Consider the following 19,869-nt stretch of genomic DNA (forward strand, 5'->3'; position numbering starts at 1 on the left):
ATACTAAAAACAGTTAAAAACCCATTATTAAAAACCAAACATACATACAGACATACCATGCATAAAATTGTAAGGCCTAGGGGAAAAGAGTATCTCAATTCCCCCATGCCTGACGGCAGAGGTGGGTTTTAAGCAGCTTACGAAAGACAAGGAGGGTGGGGGCAATTCTAATCTCTGGGGGGAGTTGGTTCCAGAGGGCCGGGGCCGCCACAGAGAAGGCTCTTCCCCTGGGTCCTGCCAAGCGACATTGTTTAGTTGACGGGACGCGGAGAAGACCCACTCTGTGGGACCTAACTGGTCGCTGGGATTCGTGCCGCAGAAGGCGGTCCCTGAGATAATCTGGTCCGGTGCCATGAAGGGCTTTATAGGTCATAACCAACACTTTGAATTGTGATTGGAAACTGATCGGCAACCAATGCAGACTGCGGAGTGTTGGTGTAATATGGGCATATTTGGGAAAGCCCATGATTGCTCTCGCAGCTGCATTTTGCAAATTCCACAATGAGGAGCCATATCAGAGGGCGCTTGAGGCGTTGCTCTATGTCAGCCCCAGTGCACATGTACACCCTGACCAGCTGATTTTTGGTGTTCTGGAGGGCGAGGGAGGCTATTTTTGCCCTCCCCAGGCTTCAAGAGGCTTTCCTGAAGTGTGGGGAGGGCGAAAAACATCTCAACGGCCCAACAGGAAGTTCATTTTTGAACTTCCGGTATGCCTGTTGGGCCCGTTTGTCTCTATTCACAGACTCCAGAGGCTTTCCCGAATGGCCTCCCCTCACCCTCCATAACGAGGTTGTGTGCACATGCATGAGGGGGAGGGCATTGAAAAATGGCTGTGGGCACAGGCGCATGTGCTATCATGTGCATACATGCCTTTTGTCACCTGTGGGGAAAAACAAAAGGGTGCAAATGACCAACAGTCTGTAAGGAACATTAATTCTTCCCTTCCCCACCATCCGGTCAGAGCTGAAGAAGCTTCTTGGATGAGAAGCGAAAGGTCTTCAAAAGAAAAAAAAAAGTCTAGTTGCCTCCTGTAAAAAGAAAAAGAAACACTTTTGTGACAACCATGGTCTGGATGGTTGAGAATCTTGGACCTGGATGGTTGAGATGAAATACACTTGGTAGTTTCCCACAATTTTTTAGCTTCAATGTTTCATTTAATTTCTTTTCTTTTCTTTTCTTTTCTTTTCTTTTCTTTTCTTTTCTTCTTTCTTCTCCTCTCCTCTCCTCTCTTCTTTCCTTTCCTTTCCTTTAAATAATTTTCATCGATGACGACAACATGGTTAAATCGCTTTTCCGATCCATGTGGATTCCCTTGGTTACAAAGTTTTGGAGCATCTGGTGTGAGTTATTTTCTCAATCCCCCACCCCCTTCTATCTATCATGACTTTCCATGTGACGGTGCTTACCTGTGCACTGTTTGCACATTAATAACCCCATGTGGAAGTCTTCACTTATTAAAACCTTGAGAGAGGCAGCTCATAGGCCAAGGATTGAATGTGAACTCTCCAATTGCGAAATCAATTAAAAGGTCAAGGAAAAGTCTTTGAAACTGAGATTGAATAATAACATAAATAATTAGTGTCGTGGAGGTCTATACCTGATTATAATGTCTGTCTCTTGAGGTCCATCTCATTACTGGTTGCGTAACTGTGCAATTGTTGAGGATTTAATCAGTGTCTTGTTTTTTAAAGGCTATTAATTATGCTAATCTTGGTAGTTGTGCCTAAATCTACACCATTATCTCTATCCAATTGTCTTTGACCTTTCCTAATCTAATTGCTATGGTATATATTGCTGTTTAGATTATTATTTTTTGCACCCGTCACACTGCAAATTACTGTTTACTAATGTGTATGCTCCAATTATAAAATCAGCAATTAATTTCATGAGTGCAGAAATAGCCATTGATCAAAGAAGCGAAAGCTAGAATTTGACAGACACCACAATATCATATTTGCAAGTAGAATCAATGGCCACCTACAGCCGACAGATTATGAGCTAGGGCAGTGATGGCAAACCTTTGGTTCGCATGCCAAAAGTGTGTGTTTGTGTGTGTGCTAGAATACGTGCACAATGCCCATTCCCCCTTATGCATGCACACCCTCTGTGCTACCCTCTCTGCATGCGCAAAATCCTCCCCATCCCCATGTGCATAGGCCTCACTGAATGGCTTGCCAGCCTGGCACAGTGAAAAAACAGCCAAATGAGCAAACCGGAAATTCAAAAAACAGACTTCCTGTTTGTCTGTTGTGCTGTTTTTTTGCATTCTGGAGGCTTCCAGTAAGCTTCCCTGAAACCTCCAGAGGGTGAAATGGCCTTCCCCAAGACTGAAAATCAGCTGGCTAGTGCACACATGTGCATTGGAGCTGTCATAGGGCCTTGTGTGCTTTCTGATATGTGTCACCTGTGACAGACATGCCATAATTTCACCATCATGGAGCTAAGACATATTGAACATAAGAACATAAGAAGAGCCATGCTGAATCAGACCAAGTCCAGCATTCTATGTCCCACCAATTGTACATGGGGGATCTTGGGCAGAAAGACAAGGCAAAACGCTCCCTTTCTCTTGACCTCCAACAAATGGGACCCAAGGGAATCCTGCCTGCCTCAACCAACATAGAGGTGGCACATTGACACCCGTTTCAATAATCACCGATACACTTGGCATCCATGAATCTGTCTAATCCTGCCTTGAAGCTATCAAGGCTGGCAGCTGTCATGACCTCTTCTGGGAGTGAATTCCATAAACCAATGACCCTCTGGGTGAAGAAATATTTCCCTTCATTTCTTTGTCCTCACTTTCTTACCTATGAACTTTAGGGAGTGCCCCCTCATCCTAGTATTCTGCGATAGAGAAAATAGTTTTTCTCTAGCCACCTTTTCTATCACATGCATGATTTTATACACTTCGATCAAGTCACCTCTTAAACGCCGTCTTTCAAGGTTGAAGAGACCAAGGCGTTGCAACCTGGTTTCATAAGAGAGGGGCTCCATTTCCTTGATCATTCTTGTTGATCTTTTTTGAACTTTTCCCAGTTCCATTATATCCTTCTTGAGGTCCGGTGTCCAGAACTGTACACAGTACTCTAAGTGTGGTCCCATCATTGATTTGTATAGGGGCAATACAACACTTACTGACTTATTTTTGATTCCCTTCCTAATCATGCCAAGCATGGAATTTGGTTTTTTTACTGCTATAACAGGAACCATTGGTGGGTCTAGATCAGGGGTGTCAAACTCGATTTCATTGAGGGCCACATCAGGATTGTGTTAGACCTTGGGGGGCTGGGGTGGGTGTGGGCAGGGTTGGTGAGGCCAGCTTGATGTGACTTATGTCAGGTGGTGGCGAGAGTGCTCTATCAGTGAAAATGAGTTCCTGGCAGTAATGGTATTCAGCCGGTTTGATCCAGTTCGGGCGAACTGGTTGGGGCGACTGGGGTGGCCCCGCCCACCCACTTGGATGTAACAATGTCCCATTTATGTTTTTGAGGCTCTACGCATGCACGGAAGGCATGTGCACACCCTTACATTTTCAAACCGGAAGGGAAGGAAAGTGAATACCACCCCCGGTTCTTGACAGCCTCCTACCAGCAAAAATGCAGCTCAGGGGGCCCCATTCGCAGCCCTCACAAACTCTGTTTCTGGCTGCGACAAGCTCCTGCAACCCTTGGCCAGTGAAAGCAGCCCCACGTGAGCTCCATTTTCATTGGCAGAAGCACCATGAGTTGATCCATCAATGTTTCCTGGGCGGCCCCACAGGCCAGATCTAAGCACCCTGTGGGCCGCATTTGGCCCCCAGGCCTTGAGTTTGACAACCCCCTGGTCTAGATTCATGGCTGTACCTCAAGATTAAATTTTAATAAATATGATGAGTTGGAAAGCAAGAACTCCAGACCAGAGTAGTTTGGGGCTGTCGTTTGCTCATTCAATCAAAATTTTTATAATTCATAGGGCAAGATGTTCCATGTTTATTTATTCTCGGCTGACATATCAACTGGGAGGCTCTGAACATTTGCTTCCCCTGGAGATTTACCTCACATGCTACTTCCTTGCCCAATTATGAAGCTATAGCACATCACGGCTGAGTTTTATTAGCAGAGATAAGCTGTATATTGACCTCTGTCAGTTCTTCCTCACAGTTTGTGTTTTGCTCTATCGCCTTTAGATGTCTTCTGCAAATTGTCAAGAAATTTTGAGTAGTTCACAGAACTAATAGTGGAAATTTTGAGTAGTTCAGAGCAGTGATTTTCAACCTTTTTTGAGTCGCGGCACATTTTTTACATTTACAAAACCCTGGGGCACATTGAGCAGGGGGGTGGCTAAAAAAAGTTTGGACAAAAAATTCTCTCTCTCTCTTCCTCCCTCTTTCTCTCCCTCCCTCTTTCTCTCTCTCCATCCCTCTTTCTTTCTCTTCCTTCCTTCCTCTCTTTTTTGCTCTCTTTCTCTCTCCCTCCCTACCTCCCTCTGTCTTTCTCCCTCTCTCCTTCCCTCCCTCTCTTTCTCTCTCTCTCTTGCTTTCTCTCTCTCTTGCTCTCTCTCACTTTCTTTTTCTTATTCTCTTTCTCTCTCTCTTGCTTTCTCTCTCTCTCTCTTGTTCTCTTTCTCTCTCTCTCTTGCTTTCTCTCTCTCTTGCTTTCTCTCTCTCTCTCTTGTTCTCTTTCTCTCTCTCTCTTGCTTTCTCTCTCTCTTGCTCTCTCTCGCTTTCTTTTTCTTATTCTCTTTCTCTTTCCCTTGCTTTCTCTCTCTCTCTCTTGTTCTCTTTCTCTCTCGCTCTTTCTCTCTCTTGCTTTCTCTCTTTCTCTCTCGCTTCTTTTCTTTCTCTCTCTCAGCTTCACGGCATACCTGACCATGTCTCATGGCACACTAGTGTTCCACAGCACACTGGTTGAAAAACATTGGTTCAGAGAACCCGTAGAAGAAATTTTGAGTAGTTCAGAGAATGAATAAATATCATCTCTGACTTCCCCCACTCCCCTCTATTCTCTGCCTCCTGAGTCCCAGCTGATTAGGAGGAAATGGGGATTTTGCGGTAACCTTCCCCTGCCATACCCTCCAAGCCATGCCCACCCAGACACACCACACTCACCAGGCCATGCCCACAGAACAGCTTGCCTCCAGAATTTGTGAATGCTCCAACACTGCATTTTTTAAAAGAAGATGTTGAATAACCGTCTCTCTGAAGTTGTGTAGGATTTCCTGCCCAAATGGGATTGGATTAGAAGACTTCCAAGGTCCCTTCCAACTCTGTTATTGTTATCCCTTTTATTCATTCAACATGAAACTCAAGTCAACTGGATATTTAAAAATGCATCATAAATATCACTGACTTTTACTAATGGTTGATACAGGTTGCTGCCAGCGTCCTAGGTATCAATCAAGTATCTTCTTAAAATGTACCATGTTCTGAGTAGCACGGTGTTTTGCAGTTCCACTGATGTTATTGCAGAAAGCTGCAATTTCTTGATGTGTTTTGTGAAATTCTTCAACATGGTACCAAGTGCTCCGATGACAATGGGTATCACTGTTACATGTTTCATCCATAGATGTGTAATTTCAATGGCCAGGTCACAATATTTTGTAATTTCTTCTTCTTGTTCATGTTCATGTTCTTCTTGTTCTTCTTGTTCTTCTTGTTCTTCTTGTTCTTCTTGTTCTTCTTGTTCTTCTTGTTCTTCTTGTTCTTCTTGTTCTTCTTGTTCTTCTTGTTCTTCTTGTTCTTCTTGTTCTTCTTGTTCTTCTTGTTCTTCTTGTTCTTCTTGTTCTTCTTGTTCTTCTTGTTCTTCTTGTTCTTCTTGTTCTTGTTCTCCTTCTTCTATTATTATTATTATTATTATTATTATTATTATTATTATTGATATCATCATCATCGCAAAAAACAATACATAGCAAACGAGATTGATATGCTGGATTTCTTATTCCAATATCACAAGTCGAACATTTCCCTGGCGTCTAGGATCGTGTGATGTATTTTCGTATGATGCTCACAGATCCAAGTATGGTGGCCTCTCCCAACTGACAGATCATGATTTTGTCAATGTTTATTGTTAAATGCCGGCTGAGGTTTTTTGGTACAGCATCCAGTGTGCCGATTACCACTGGGACCACCTGTACTGATTATTGTTGTTGTTTTTGTTGTCATTGTCATTGTCATTGTCATTGTCAATGTCATGGTCATGGTCATGGTCATTGTTATGTTGTTGTTGTTGTTGTTGTTGTTGTTATTATTATTATTATTATTATTATTATTATTATTATTATTATTATTATACCCACCACTGGAGCATATCCCACAGATCTAAGAAGGACTGTACTCCAACCATAATTCCCATCCCTCATACTGGGGTAAGATAATATTTAGATTCTCTCAGGACAAACTGACCAAATAAGTTAATCTGCTACTGTGCCAAATCAGCATTTACATTTTATGAAAAACACTTTGTGAATTGTGTCTGGAAGTCTAGAGTGAAGTGGCAGTAAGATAAATACCAGACTTTTTGAAGGACGCAAAATTCACACTACCCTTTCAAATTATTTTTGGAAGTTGCCTATTTACTGCTTTAAAGAAATAAGACACATTCAACACGACAAGACTGAAAATATACCAGGTTAGCACCTTCAATCTTTAATATAGGGAAATGTAGATATATTTAAGAATTTAAAATAGACCGCAAAAAATTAAGGCAAAGTTTTGGCACCAGAAAGTTTTAAACTGATTAAGGTGTCAGACAAATGTTCCAATGTCGGAATGGTATTAAGACTTTGTCATCAATTTTAAGGAATAAGTATATTGTTGTAGGAAAGAAGTTTTTTTAAAAAATATCGGGGACATATAAAAATTTCAGCCACTTACAATGGCATTCAGAGATATTTTTGATGAATTGCATCAGGACTTTGAATCAATAAGGTCAGCTGTGTTGTGTTTTCTTAGGAACATTCTGCTCCTGAATGAAGATGTTGCAGAAAATATTATTCAGCAAACTATGGTATATCCAGGAATAACTTGCATAATGCAGAATAATAGAATTGGCAGGGACCTTGGAGGTCTTCTACTCCAACCCTCAGACAGGAGACCCTATACCAGTGATGGTGAACCTTTTAGAAACCTAGTGCCTGAACTGTTACCCAAAACCTACCTACTTATCACAAAGTGCCAAGGTGGAAATATAACCTGTATACTGAGATTTTACTCCCTAAAATAATGATAAACAACACGGAGTCCAGCTAATTGTTCTAAGAAAAATGTGATAAATGCACTTTTATGCCCCTTCATTTTCTCCCCTGCTTTTGAAATATTACATTTAGCAACAGTAACAAAAAGAAAAACTTTTGTAATCATTTATCTTTCCCTCTCTTTCTTTCTTTTCCCTCTCTCTTTTTCACTCCCCTCACTTTCTCTCTTTCTGTTTTGCTCTTTCTTTCTTTCCCCCTCTCTTCCTTCTTCTCTTTCTCTCCCTCTCTCCCTCCTCCTTTCTCTGTCTGTTTCTCTCTTTTTCCCTCCCTCCATCCTTCTCTTCCCACTCTCTCTCTTTTCCTCCTTCTTTCTCTCTTTCTCTTTCCCACTCTTTCCCCCACTCTCTCTTTCCCTTCCTCTCTTTCTTCCCTGTCTCTTTCCCTCCCCCACTCTTTCCCCTCTCCCTTTTTCTCTTCCCTTTCTGTCTCTGTCTTTTTCTGTTTCTCTCTCTCTCTTTCCCTCTCTGCCAACCTTCCCCTCTCTTTTCTTTCCCCTCTCTTCCCCTCCCCTTTCACTTTTTCATCTCTGTCTCTTTTCCTTCTCTGTCTCTTTCCCACTTTCCCTCCCTCCCTCCCTTCCTATCTTTCTCTTTCCCTCCCTCCCTCTCTTGCACTCTCTCTCTCTCTTTTCCTCCCCCTCTCTTTCCCCCCTCTTTCTCTCTTTCCCCTCTGTGTCTGTCTCTTTTTGTTTCTCTCTCTCTCTTTCCCACCCTCCCTCCCTCTCTCTCTCTTTCCCCTCTCTCTTTCCCTCCCCCTCACATTCTCTCTCCCCTCTCTTTCTCTGCCTCTTTCTGTTTCTCTCTCTTTCTTCCCTCTTCTTTTCCCCTCCTCCCTATCTTTCTCTCTCTCTCTCCCCCCTCTCTCTTTCTCTCGCTCCCCCTCTTTCTCTCTGTCTCTCACTTTAGGACCTAGACAAGAGAGAGCAGAGGGTTTATATATGCTATATGATGCACAGCCTTCATGAACTTTTCACTCAAATTCCAAATATCTGTTTAAAAGCTATATGTAACACTTTTTTTCCTTATAACCTCCTCCTAAAATGTCTACAGAGGAATGAAAATCCATTTTAAAAATGTATTCAATAAATAATTTATAGCGCACAATTCCAAACGGAGGTTTCAGGTCTTACACATTATCCATCTCCTTTGATGATAGCAAATGATGAATATTAAGTTGCAAATGAATTGTTTTTGTACAGTTTCAGATTAATACACAAGGGAATTGAATCAGTTGAAAAGAATCTTCCAGTTGGATAAACTCAACTGTCTTCCATGTGGGTTTCATGATAGGTTTCATCAGTCAACATTTTACCAATCCAGGGATTAGAGCACACTGGTTTACAGCATTCCTGTCAAACAGACAACAAGTGGTTAAAATAGGAAGCACTTTATCCACCCCTGGTCCCTGTTAAAAGCGGTGTCCCCCAAGGTAGTGTATTGGGACCAACGCTCTTCATTCTCTACATCAATGACCTTTGTGATTACATCACAAGTAACTGTGTCCTTTTCACTGACGATGTAAAACACTTCAACACCACCGATAACACAACTACTCTCCAAAAAGACCTTGACGCTGTTTCTGAGTGGTCTAACACATGGCAACTCCAAATCTCAACTAGCAAATGTTCCGTCCTACACATTGGGAAAAAGAATCTGAACTCCAAATACGAACTGAATAATCAAATTATCACAGATAACCCACACTCGGTTAAAGACCTCGGTATATTAATAACAAAAGACTTAAATGCCAAAGTCCACTGTAACAATATAGCCAAGAAGGCTTCAAGAGTTGTAAACCTTATCCTACGTAGCTTCTGCTCTGGCAATCTCTCATTACTCACCAGAGCTTACAAAACTTTCACCAGACCCATCCTCGAATACAGCTCATCTATTTGGAACCCATATCGCATCTCAGACATTAACACCCTTGAAATTGTTCAAAGATACTTCACAAGAAGAGCCCTTCACTCCTCCACTCAAAACAGAATACCCTACGAGACTAGACTTTCAACCCTGGGTCTAGAAAGCTTAGAACTAAGACACCTTAAACATGATCTAAGTATTGCCCACAAAATTATATGCTGCAGCGTCCTGCCTGTCAGCGACTACTTCAGCTTCAACCACAACAACACAAGAGCTCACAACAGATTTAAACTTAATATTAACTGCTCCAAACTTGACTGTAAAAAATATGACTTAAGTAACCGAGTTGTCGAAGCGTGGAACTCATTGCCGGACTCTGTAGTGTCATCCCCAAACCCCCAACACTTTACCCTTAGACTATCCACAGTTGACCTCTCCAGATTCCTAAGGGATGTGCATAAGTGCACTAGAGTGCCTTCCGTCCCCTGTCCTATTGCTCTCCTATATCTCCTATACCTTTCTTCTTTCCCATATTTATTCTATTCTTTCACTGATATATTTTATTCCCATTTCTTCTCTTCTCTTCTTTCTTAGATATATTTTACTATGTACATCCTCTATAAACTTCATTATATATTTACTATATGTATACCCAATATAACTCTCATTGTGCAATGGACAAAATCAATCAATCAATCAATCAAATAAATAAAAACACTAGTTTAGGGGATTTCACCAATTTTCAGCGCTTCAGGACGAGGAAGAAAGAGGAGGGGGAAGAGGAATTCTCTGTGTTTTTAGGTTAGATTTCTATATTCTTACACACACACACAAAAGATTATATATATATTATACATTTATAAAGATTATATATATTGTATATATATAATCTTTATACTCTACATAAACAATCTCTGTGACAATATTACAAGCAATTGTGTTCTCTTTGCTGATGATGTTAAGCTATTAAATACGTCTGATAATACTTCTACCCTTCAAAAGATCGCAAAATGGCACTCCGCTGGGCGCAAAATGGCACTCCGCTGGGCGCCGCCACTTGGCTGTCACCTTTTAAAACAGCCGGGGGGCTTCTTGGTGTTCTCCCAAACCCAAACTTCTGAGTTCGGCATTTGGGAGAACACCGAGAAGCCCCCTGGCTGTTTCAGAAGGTGATAGCCGGGCGGTGGCGCTTCTTGGCGGCCTCCCGAACCTGAACCCGAAAAGTTCGGGTTCGGGAGAACGCCAAGAAGCCCCCCGGCTGTTTTAAAAGGTGACAGCCAAGTGGCGGCGCCCAGCGGAGTGCCATTTTGCAATCTGCGGTGGGTTCGTAAGCCGAAAAAAGTTTGTAAAAAGAGGCAAAAAATTTACGAACCCTGGGTTCGTATCACGAGGGGTTTATATCACGAGGGGTTCATATCACGAGGTATCACTGTACTCATTTCCAATGACCTAAGTGCCAGAGCCCACTGCAACAGCATTGCCAAAACAGCACTAAGAGTCACAAACTTAATTCTGCGCAGCTTCTTCTCTAGAAACACCGATCTACTAACCAGAGCATACAAAACATTTGTCAGACCAATTCTTGAATACAGCTCACCTGTATGGAATCCACACTGCATAACAGACATTAATACAATTGAAGGAGTCCAGAAATACTTCACAAGAAGAGTCCTCCACTCCTCCTCAAGCCACAAATTACCTTACTCCTCCAGACTTCAACTACTATGTTTAGAAAATTTACAGCTATGCCGCCTCCAAACTGATTTAACTGTTGTTCATAAAATCATACATCACAATGTATTCCCTGTTAGCGACTTCTTCACCTTTAACAATAACAACACAAGAGCACGCAATAGATACAAACTAAATGTAAATTGCTCCAAACTAGACTGTAGAAAATTCGATTTCAGCAATAGAGTGGTCAATGCCTGGAATTCACTCTGTTGTTTCTTTCCCCAATCCCAAAATCTTCAACCTTACATTATCTACAATAGACATCTCCCCTTTTCTAAGAGGCCTGTAAGGGGCGTGCATAAGTGCACCTTTGTGCCTAACGTTCCTGTGCTAATGTCTTTTTATCTTTTCTATCTCTACTTTATACTTATACCCTACGAAATACCCTACGAAAATAGACTAACAATCCTGGGTCTAGAAAGCTTAAAACTATGGCGCCTAAAACACGATTTAAGTATTGCCCACAAGATCATATGCTGCAACGTCCTACAGGTCAATGACTACTTCAGCTTCAACCACAACAACACAAGAGCATGCAACAGATTCAAACTTAATATTAACAGCTCCAAACTTGACTGTAAAAAATATGACTTTAACAATCGAGTTATCGAAGCGTGGAACTCATTACCGGACTCAATAGTGTCAATCCCCTAACCCCCAACTTTTCTCCCTTAGATTATCCACGATTGACCTATCTAGGTTCCTAAGAGGTCAGTAAAGGGTGTACATAAGTGCACTAGTGTGCCTTTTGTCCCCTGTCCAATTGTCTTTCCTTTATCTCATATATCATATATATTTTCTTCCTTTCATATATCTTCTCCTCTATTTTTACATATTATCTTTATATTTTTATTTATTTTATTTATTCATTTGTCTAATACACAAATGCATAGGAAGAAAAATAGACATGAAGTAATATATATAAGGGTAAAGTGAACTTAGAGGAGAGGATATATGAAAGAAAGAAAATATATATGATAAGTGAGAGAAAGGAAAGACAATTGGACAGGGGATGAAAGGCACACCAGTGCACTTATAATATGCCCCTTACTGGCCTCTTAGGAACCTGGAGAGGTCAATCGTGGAGAGTCCAAGGGAGAAATGTTGGGGGTTAGGGGTTGACACAATTGAGTCCGGCAATGAGTTCCACGCTTCGATAACTCGATTGTTGAAATCATATTTTTTACAGTCAAGTTTGGAGCGGTTCGTATTAAGTTTGAATCTGTTGCGTGCTCTTGTGTGGTTGCGGTTGAAGCTGAAGTAGTCATTGACCGGTAGGACGTTGCAGCATATGATCTTGTGGGCAATACTCAAATTGTGTTTTAGGCGCCGTAGTTCTAGGCTTTCTAGGCCCAGGATTGTTAGTCTATTTTTGTAGGATATTCTGTTTCGAGTGGAGGAGTGAAGGGCTCTTCTGGTGAAATATCTTTGGACATATATATTACTTCATGTCTATTCTCTTCCATATGTATTGTGTATTGGACAAATGAATAAATAAATAAAATAAAATATTATATTAAACATACTACAATACAATACTATATTTGTATGAATAAAATAAATAAATAAAAAATATCACTTCTTGTCCTGCCTTCAGGTGCTTTGGTGAATAAGTCAACCACCCTCTTCTCCTGACAGTCCCTCAATTACCGGAATACTTGTATCAGTCTTGAATGAATGGTACAAATATAACTCCAAAATGCTGGGCAAAATTTAATGGTGTTTTTTTAAAAAATACAAATTTAACATCGGCACTCTTACAGCAGTTCCGTCTGTATTGCAGCTGCTCGTTTTATTTATGTATATATTTATTTTTACCAAAAATTGTTTAGGAACTTCCTGAAAGGCAAATGATACTCTTAAAACAATTGGGACATTAAAGAGTCTCCTTCAAACCCAGCTGTGGATTTCTGCCTGCTATCTGAAAATGAGTCCTACCAGCTTGTGACAGTGTATGGGAACTCTGCCAAGTGGAGGGGGGAAAGAAAAGTCAAACGGGCACATGAACAGAGAGAAGGGAAATAATTCAGCTAAATTATCGAAGTGGGTTCATTTAGGGTCAGATTCAACCCGTATTCTATACAGTAAAATTCGCCAAAGTGAGTACCACGCCACGGGTGAAATCCAGCAGGTCCTGACAGGCTTTGGAGAACCAGTAGCAGAAATTTCGAGTAGTTCGGAGAACCGGTAGTAGAAATTTGGAGTAGTTCAGAGAACCAGTAGTAGAAATTTCGAGTAGTTTGGAGAACCAGTAGCAGAAATTTGGAGTAGTTCAGAGAACCAGTAGTAGAAATTTTGAGTAGTTCAAAGAACCAGTAGTAGAAATTTTGAGTAGTTTGGAGAACCAGTAGCAGAAATTTTGAGTAGTTCAGAGAACCAGTAGTAGAAATTTTGAGTAGTTTGGAGAACCGCTAACAGAAATTTTGAGTAGTTTGGAGAACCGGTAGCAGAAATTTTGAGTAGTTCGGAGAACTAGTAGCAGAAATTTTGAGTAGTTCAGAGAACCAGTAGTAGAAATTTTGAGTAGTTTGGAGAACTGGTAGTAGAAATTTTGAGTAGTTTGGAGAACCAGTAGCAGAAATTTTGAGTAGTTCAGAGAACCAGTAGTAGAAATTTTGAGTAGTTCGGAGAACCGGTAGCAGAAATTTTGAGTAATTCGGAGAACCGGTAGCAGAAATTTTGAATAGTTCAGAGAACCAGTAGTAGAAATTTTGAGTAGTTTGGAGAACGAGTAGCAGAAATTTGGAGTAGTTTGAAGAACCAATAGCAGAAATTTGGAGGAGTTCAGAGAACTGGTAGTAGAAATTTTGAGTAGTTTGAAGAACCGGCAAATACCGACTCTGGCTGGCCCCAGAGTGTGGTGGGAATGGAGATTTTGCAGTATCCTTCCCCTGCCACACCATGCACACCTAGCCATGCTCACAGAACTGGTAATACAAAAATTTGGATTTTACCACTGGTGCGCTTCACTCAAAACGTGTCTCTTCCAAGCATGCGTGCAGCTTTCCATACATGCAATTGATTGATTGATTGATTGATTGATTGATTGATTGATTGATTGGACTTCTAGGCCGCCCTTCTCCGAAGACTCAGGGCAGCTTACAACATATAAAAATAGTAGAAAAAACATTATAAGATCCAATTATAAAACTAATCTAAAAACCCCAGTGTTAAAAAAAACCATACAACCACATTCATCCAATTGCCGCCTCCGAGTCCCTCTTTTTTTTTTTTAAAGCCTTAAAGTTTTGGATTTTTTTGATTCACCTCACCTCACCTTCTCCCTTCGGCAGCGACTGTCCTCCTCCTCCTCTTCTTCCTCCTCCCCCTCTCCAAATTCCAAGCTTTTATTTCTTTCCTAATGGGTTTGCACACATTATTTGCTTTTACATTGATTCCTATGGAAAAAAGTGCTTCTACTTACAAACGTTTCTATTTAAGAACCTGGTCACAGAACAAATGAAGTTCGTTAGTAGAGGTACTACTGTATATAGACATATACTTGTCATTTCTATAGCAACAAATATACGGAGAGGGGTGGCATACAAATCTAATAAATAATAATAATAACAACAACAACAACAACAACAATAATAATAATAATAATAATAATAATTATTATTATTATTATTATAATACAGCAGAATTGAGGAGAAGCAGCTAGAGAAATTAGTGAAATACGAAGATCTAAAAATCGAGCTGCAACGACTCTGGCATAAGCCCGTGAAAGTGGTCCCAGTGGTACTTGGCACGCTGGGTGCAGTACCAAAGGATCTCAGTGGACATTTGAAAACCATTGGAATTGACAAAATCTCCATCTGTCAATTGCAAAAGGCCGCTTTACTGGGATCGGCAAACATAATTCGCCGCTACATTACGCAGTCCTAGGTGCTTGGGAAGCGCTCCGACTGGTGATGAAATACGAAATCCAGCATAGTGATCTCGTTTGCTGTGTTGTACTGACATAATAATAATAATAACAAATCTATTTCATCAGCAAAACCCAAACTCAAAACTTTGTTTTCCACCTCAAGCAACCACAAGCAGGTTCCAAGTGGAAATAAAATTAATGTATCTTTTCTTTGATTAAGGCAGTCAATTTAGCCATTTCTGCTAATTCCATCAGTTTTTCCAGCCAGTCATCCATTGTGAAAATTAAAGTATCTTTCCATTTTTTTTGCCTACCGCATTCTCACTGCTGTCAACCTGTATAACAATGAAGTTCCAATTTTTTAAGTTCTTTGTCCATTAAGCCTAAGAGAAAAATCTGTTTTTTTCTTTATATTCACTTTAAGAATCTTGAACATAGCTACAATATTTCTTTGCTTTGTCACTAGTCCACCAGAGATGGTAAAATGGTCCTTCTTTACATTTACATCCCCAACATGCACATGAAATACTTTTAGACATTTTTGATTCATGTACTTAAATTTTTCAAGAAAATTGGAAAACATAGTAAACACAAAGGCAATGAGGAAAATTAAGTGAACCATACCTCCTATCACCAGGGGGCAATATATTATTTAATTAGTCATTTGATTTTTAAGGGAAATGCTAGGCTGTCATATTAGAAACTGCTCTATGATGTCCATTGACGTCACCCTATCCACAAAGATGCTTCTTGTACCTATCTTAGGCTTTTACCCTCAAGATCTCTACTTTTAAAAATACAAATTTAATGGCTGGCATAAAGCAATGTACATTCTATGTGGGAATTCAGGAGGTTTTTCAAGAATCCAGAAATCCATATTTTTGAAGGTAAGCTAAAGTGGTTAACACACACACACACACACACCTTAACATATTTGTTTTAACATATACATATAGTTGGGACTTCGAATTGATTGGACCATGTGATGGATGTTCAAAATGCTGGTTATAACCTATGAAGCCCTATATGGCATCAGACCAGATTACTTACGGGACTGTCTTCTGCCTCATATATCCCAATGGCTGGTCAGGTCCCACAGAGTTGGCCTTCTCCAGGTCCCGTCAGCCAGACAATGCCATCTGACGGGACCTAGGGGAAGAGCCTTCTCTGTGGTGGCCCCGACCCTGTGGAATCAACACCCTCCAGATATTTGTACTGCCTCTACCTTCCCCACTTTTTGCAAGACCTTAAAAACCCACCTTTGACAGCAGCCTTGGGGCCACCAAGTTTAACATCGAGCCCCAGATGATGAATTAATTTATATGTATGGTAGAATGAATGTGGATGATTGGTTTTAAGAAACTGGGGTTTTTGAAATGCATTTAGATTTCTACATGTTTTTGTATTTCATTTTGTGGTGAGCCACCCTGAGTCTGAGGAAAAGGGCGGCATAAAAATCTAATAAACAAACACATTTTTTTTATTCAGCGTTCATTCAGCTTTCAGGACATATGTTCTGTCGGGCTCTCTGGTAGAATCCTCCCAAAAATTCACAGGTACAAATTTCAGACACACACACATTTGAAAATTCAAAACAATGTTCTTTATAATGAAAATTCACTTAAACTAAGCCCTCTTTTGGTATAGCAAAGAGCACTGGTCTCCAAACAAACTGGTAATTTGTACAAGTCCCTTATCAGTTCTGTGATACTTAGCTTGCAGCTGTGAGGCACTTCACAGTCCTTCTTTCACAAAGTGGAACACACTTTGCTCTGGTTTAGTTGCAAAGCGGGGGGAAATCAGCACACAAAAAGTCAAAGTCAGTAAAGCAGTCATGAAACACAACGATCAGATAATCCTCCACAATGGCCAAACCCACAGGCTGCTATTTATAGCAGCCTCACTAATTACCACAGCCCCACCCAACCACAGGTGGCCTCATTTTCTTTGATAATAATCTCTCAGTTTTTGTTGCCTATGCATCGCTCTCCGCATGCGTGGCTGTATCATTAACTCTTGTTCTGAATCCAAGGAGGAGCTAGATAATTGATCTCTTTCTGAGCTGTCTGCCCCACTCTCTTCCTCCCTGTCACTCATGTCTTCTTTGTCAGAGGAGCCTTCATCAGCAGATGCCACCAGGGGCAAAACAGGCCTGCAGCATGTGGATGTCTCCCCCACATCCACAGTCCTTTAGGTAGGAGCAGGGCCAGAGCTAACCACAACAACATAATTCCAAATTATCTGAATACTACACCTGCAAATATTTTTTGGGGAAAAAGTAAAATAAAAATCCAATTTGGAGTATTGGAAAATTCACATGCGTACATGGCTGCTTTGAAGATCTGAGTAGTCCAAAATGATACATGGCTACATCAGTGTGGTCGGGTGGTAGGGAAAGCAAGTAGGATGCTTGGCTGCATAGCTAGAGGTATAACAAGCAGGAAGAGGGAGATTATGATCCCGCTATATAGAATGCTGGTGAGACCACATTTGGAATACTGTGTTCAGTTCTGGAGACCTCACCTACAAAAAGATATTGACAAAATTGAACGGGTCCAAAGACGGGCTACAAGAATGGTGGAAGGTCTTCAGCATAAAACGTATCAGGAAAGACTTCATGAACTCAATCTGTATGGTCTGGAGGACAGAAGGAAAAGGGGGGACATGATTGAAACATTTAAATATATTAAAGGGTTAAATAAGGTCCAGGAGGGAAGTGTTTTTAATCGGAAAGTGAACACAAGAACAAGGGGACACAATCTGAAGTTAGTTGGGGGAAAGATCAAAAGCAACATGAGAAAATATTATTTTACTGAAAGAGTAGTAGATCCTTGGAACAAACTTCCAGCAGACGTGGTAGATAAATCCACAGTAACTGAATTTAAACATGCCTGGGATAAACATATATCCATCCTAAGATAAAATACAGAAAATAGTATAAGGGCAGACTAGATGGACCAGGAGGTCTTTTTCTGCCGTCAGACTTCTATGTTTCTATGTTTCTATGTGGGTTCCTCCTGGTTCACACTGGTTCTATAGAACCCGTAACAAACTGCGTCACAGTGATGTCACCGAACCAGTTCTGTTGCTGTGGTTCATGAACGCCACCATTTTTTGTTTGGATTCTTTCTCTGTTTTTTCTTCTTCTGCGCATGCACAAAAACTGAGTTTCTGCCACTGTGCATGCATCTTGTTTTCAGCTTTTTTGGGGGGAGCGGGGATATTTTGGGATTTTTTGGCACTGTGTGGCATGGGAGGAAGTGAGCTGACAGTGCAATAAGTTAGAACTCACCCCTGGACTATATGCTACTGCTACTGTATTGGTAATAGATTGCACCTGGAACGGGAGGGACACCAATGTCCTGGTAGCAAAAATGGACCTGCACGTGCAGTTCCAGGCAACTGGTGGATGGGTGTGCATGTCATTGTGAGATCTGGCTTTTGTGTATGCTCCGGAAGCCAAATCTCGTGCAAGGATGCATGCACAAGCAAGATGCTGGCAGTTTTTGATGATATTTTTGCTTCCATGCATGCGCAGAAGCAAAATACAGTTGTACCTCATCTTACAAACTGAATTTGTTCCGTGACCAGGTTCATAAGTAGAAAAGTTCATAAGAAGAAGCAATTTTCCCCATAGGAATCAATGCAAAATCAAATAATGCATGCAACCCCATCCTAAAAGTCACCCCTTTTGCCTTGCGTCACTGGGAATCCCCACCTCCGGACTTCCGTTGCCAGCCAAAGCGCCCGTTATTGTGTTGCTGGGATTTCCCTGAGCCTCCCCTCACTGGGATTCAAAGGAGCGCCAGCAAAAATGAAGGGAATCCCAGCAAGGGGAGACTCAGGGCAATGCCAGCAACGCAAGAATCGGTGCTTCAGCTGGCAATGGAAGTCCGGAGGTGGGGATTCCCAGCGAGGAGAGGCTCAGGGAAATCCCAGCAATGCAAGAACGGGACTTCGGCTGGCAATGGAACTCTGGAGGTGGGGTTTCCCAGTGAGGGGAGGCTCAGGGAAATCCCAGCAACACATTAATGGGCACTTTGGTTGGCAATGGAAGTCCGGAGGTGGGGTTTCCCAGTGAGGGGAGGCTCAGGGAAATCCCAGAAACACAAGAACGGGTGCTTCGGTTGGCAATGGAAGTCAAGAGTCGGGGATTCCCAGCGAGGGGAAGCTCAGGGAAGTCCCAGAAATGCAAGAATGGGTGCTTCAGCTGGCAATGGAATTCCGGAGGTGGGGTTTCCAATGAGGGGAGGCTCAGGGAAATCCCAACAATGCAAGAACAGGTGCTTCGGTTGGCAATGGAAGTCCAGAGGTGGGGATTCTCAGTGAGGGGAGGCTCAGGGGAATCCCAGCGCTTCGGCTGGCAACAGAAGTCCAGAGGCGGGGCATCCCAGCGGCGGCGGCTCAGGTTGGTAAGGTGAAAATAGTTCGGAAGAAGAGGCAAAAAAATCTTAAACACTGAGTTCGTATCTTGAAAAGTTCATAAGATGAGGTACCACTGTATAGGCAAAAATTGTCAAAATCTCGCTCTCGCATCCTCACACAATATTTGGCTTCCAGTGCATATGTGGAAGACAAATATTGCACTGACACACGTGGAAGCAAAAATATTGGTGAAAATTGTCAAAATCTCACATGTATCCTCAAACAAGATTTGGCTTCCGGTGCATGTGCAAATGCCAAATCTTATGCCAATGGGTGCATGTTGGATGTGCGCATACCTGCCCCAGTCACTGGGAGCATTCCGGTAACACCGGCAAAGAGGAACCCCTGCCTGTACTGTATGTAGACAGCTTAAAAGGTTGGTGTGTGTTTGAAGTTATTCCATGTATTATTATTAATTTTTAAAAAAAATCTTTTTCCAATTAATGCAATCTTTCCTTTTCACAGTATATCATATCACCTCCTACCAAATTTGAGGACAAACCTGAAATAAGGCCTGGGATACACTGCATATATTTTCTTTCCGCAAAAGAAAAAGAGTTTCTTTTTATACCTGTCCTTAAATGAACCTCAAGTTCAAATATATTTCTCCTCTCATTCCCCAAGCCCCACTTTATAAATGTTATATTACCTGAAGTAGCCTGGTTTGGGTTGGGTTTTTCTTTTTGCATCTAACCTTTGTAACACTCAAGAGTGACTTTGGTGAGATGCTTGTCTCAATTGATC

The sequence above is a fragment of the Erythrolamprus reginae genome, chromosome 7, assembly GCF_031021105.1.
Source record: "Erythrolamprus reginae isolate rEryReg1 chromosome 7, rEryReg1.hap1, whole genome shotgun sequence".
Taxonomy (NCBI): Eukaryota; Metazoa; Chordata; class Lepidosauria; order Squamata; family Dipsadidae; genus Erythrolamprus; species Erythrolamprus reginae.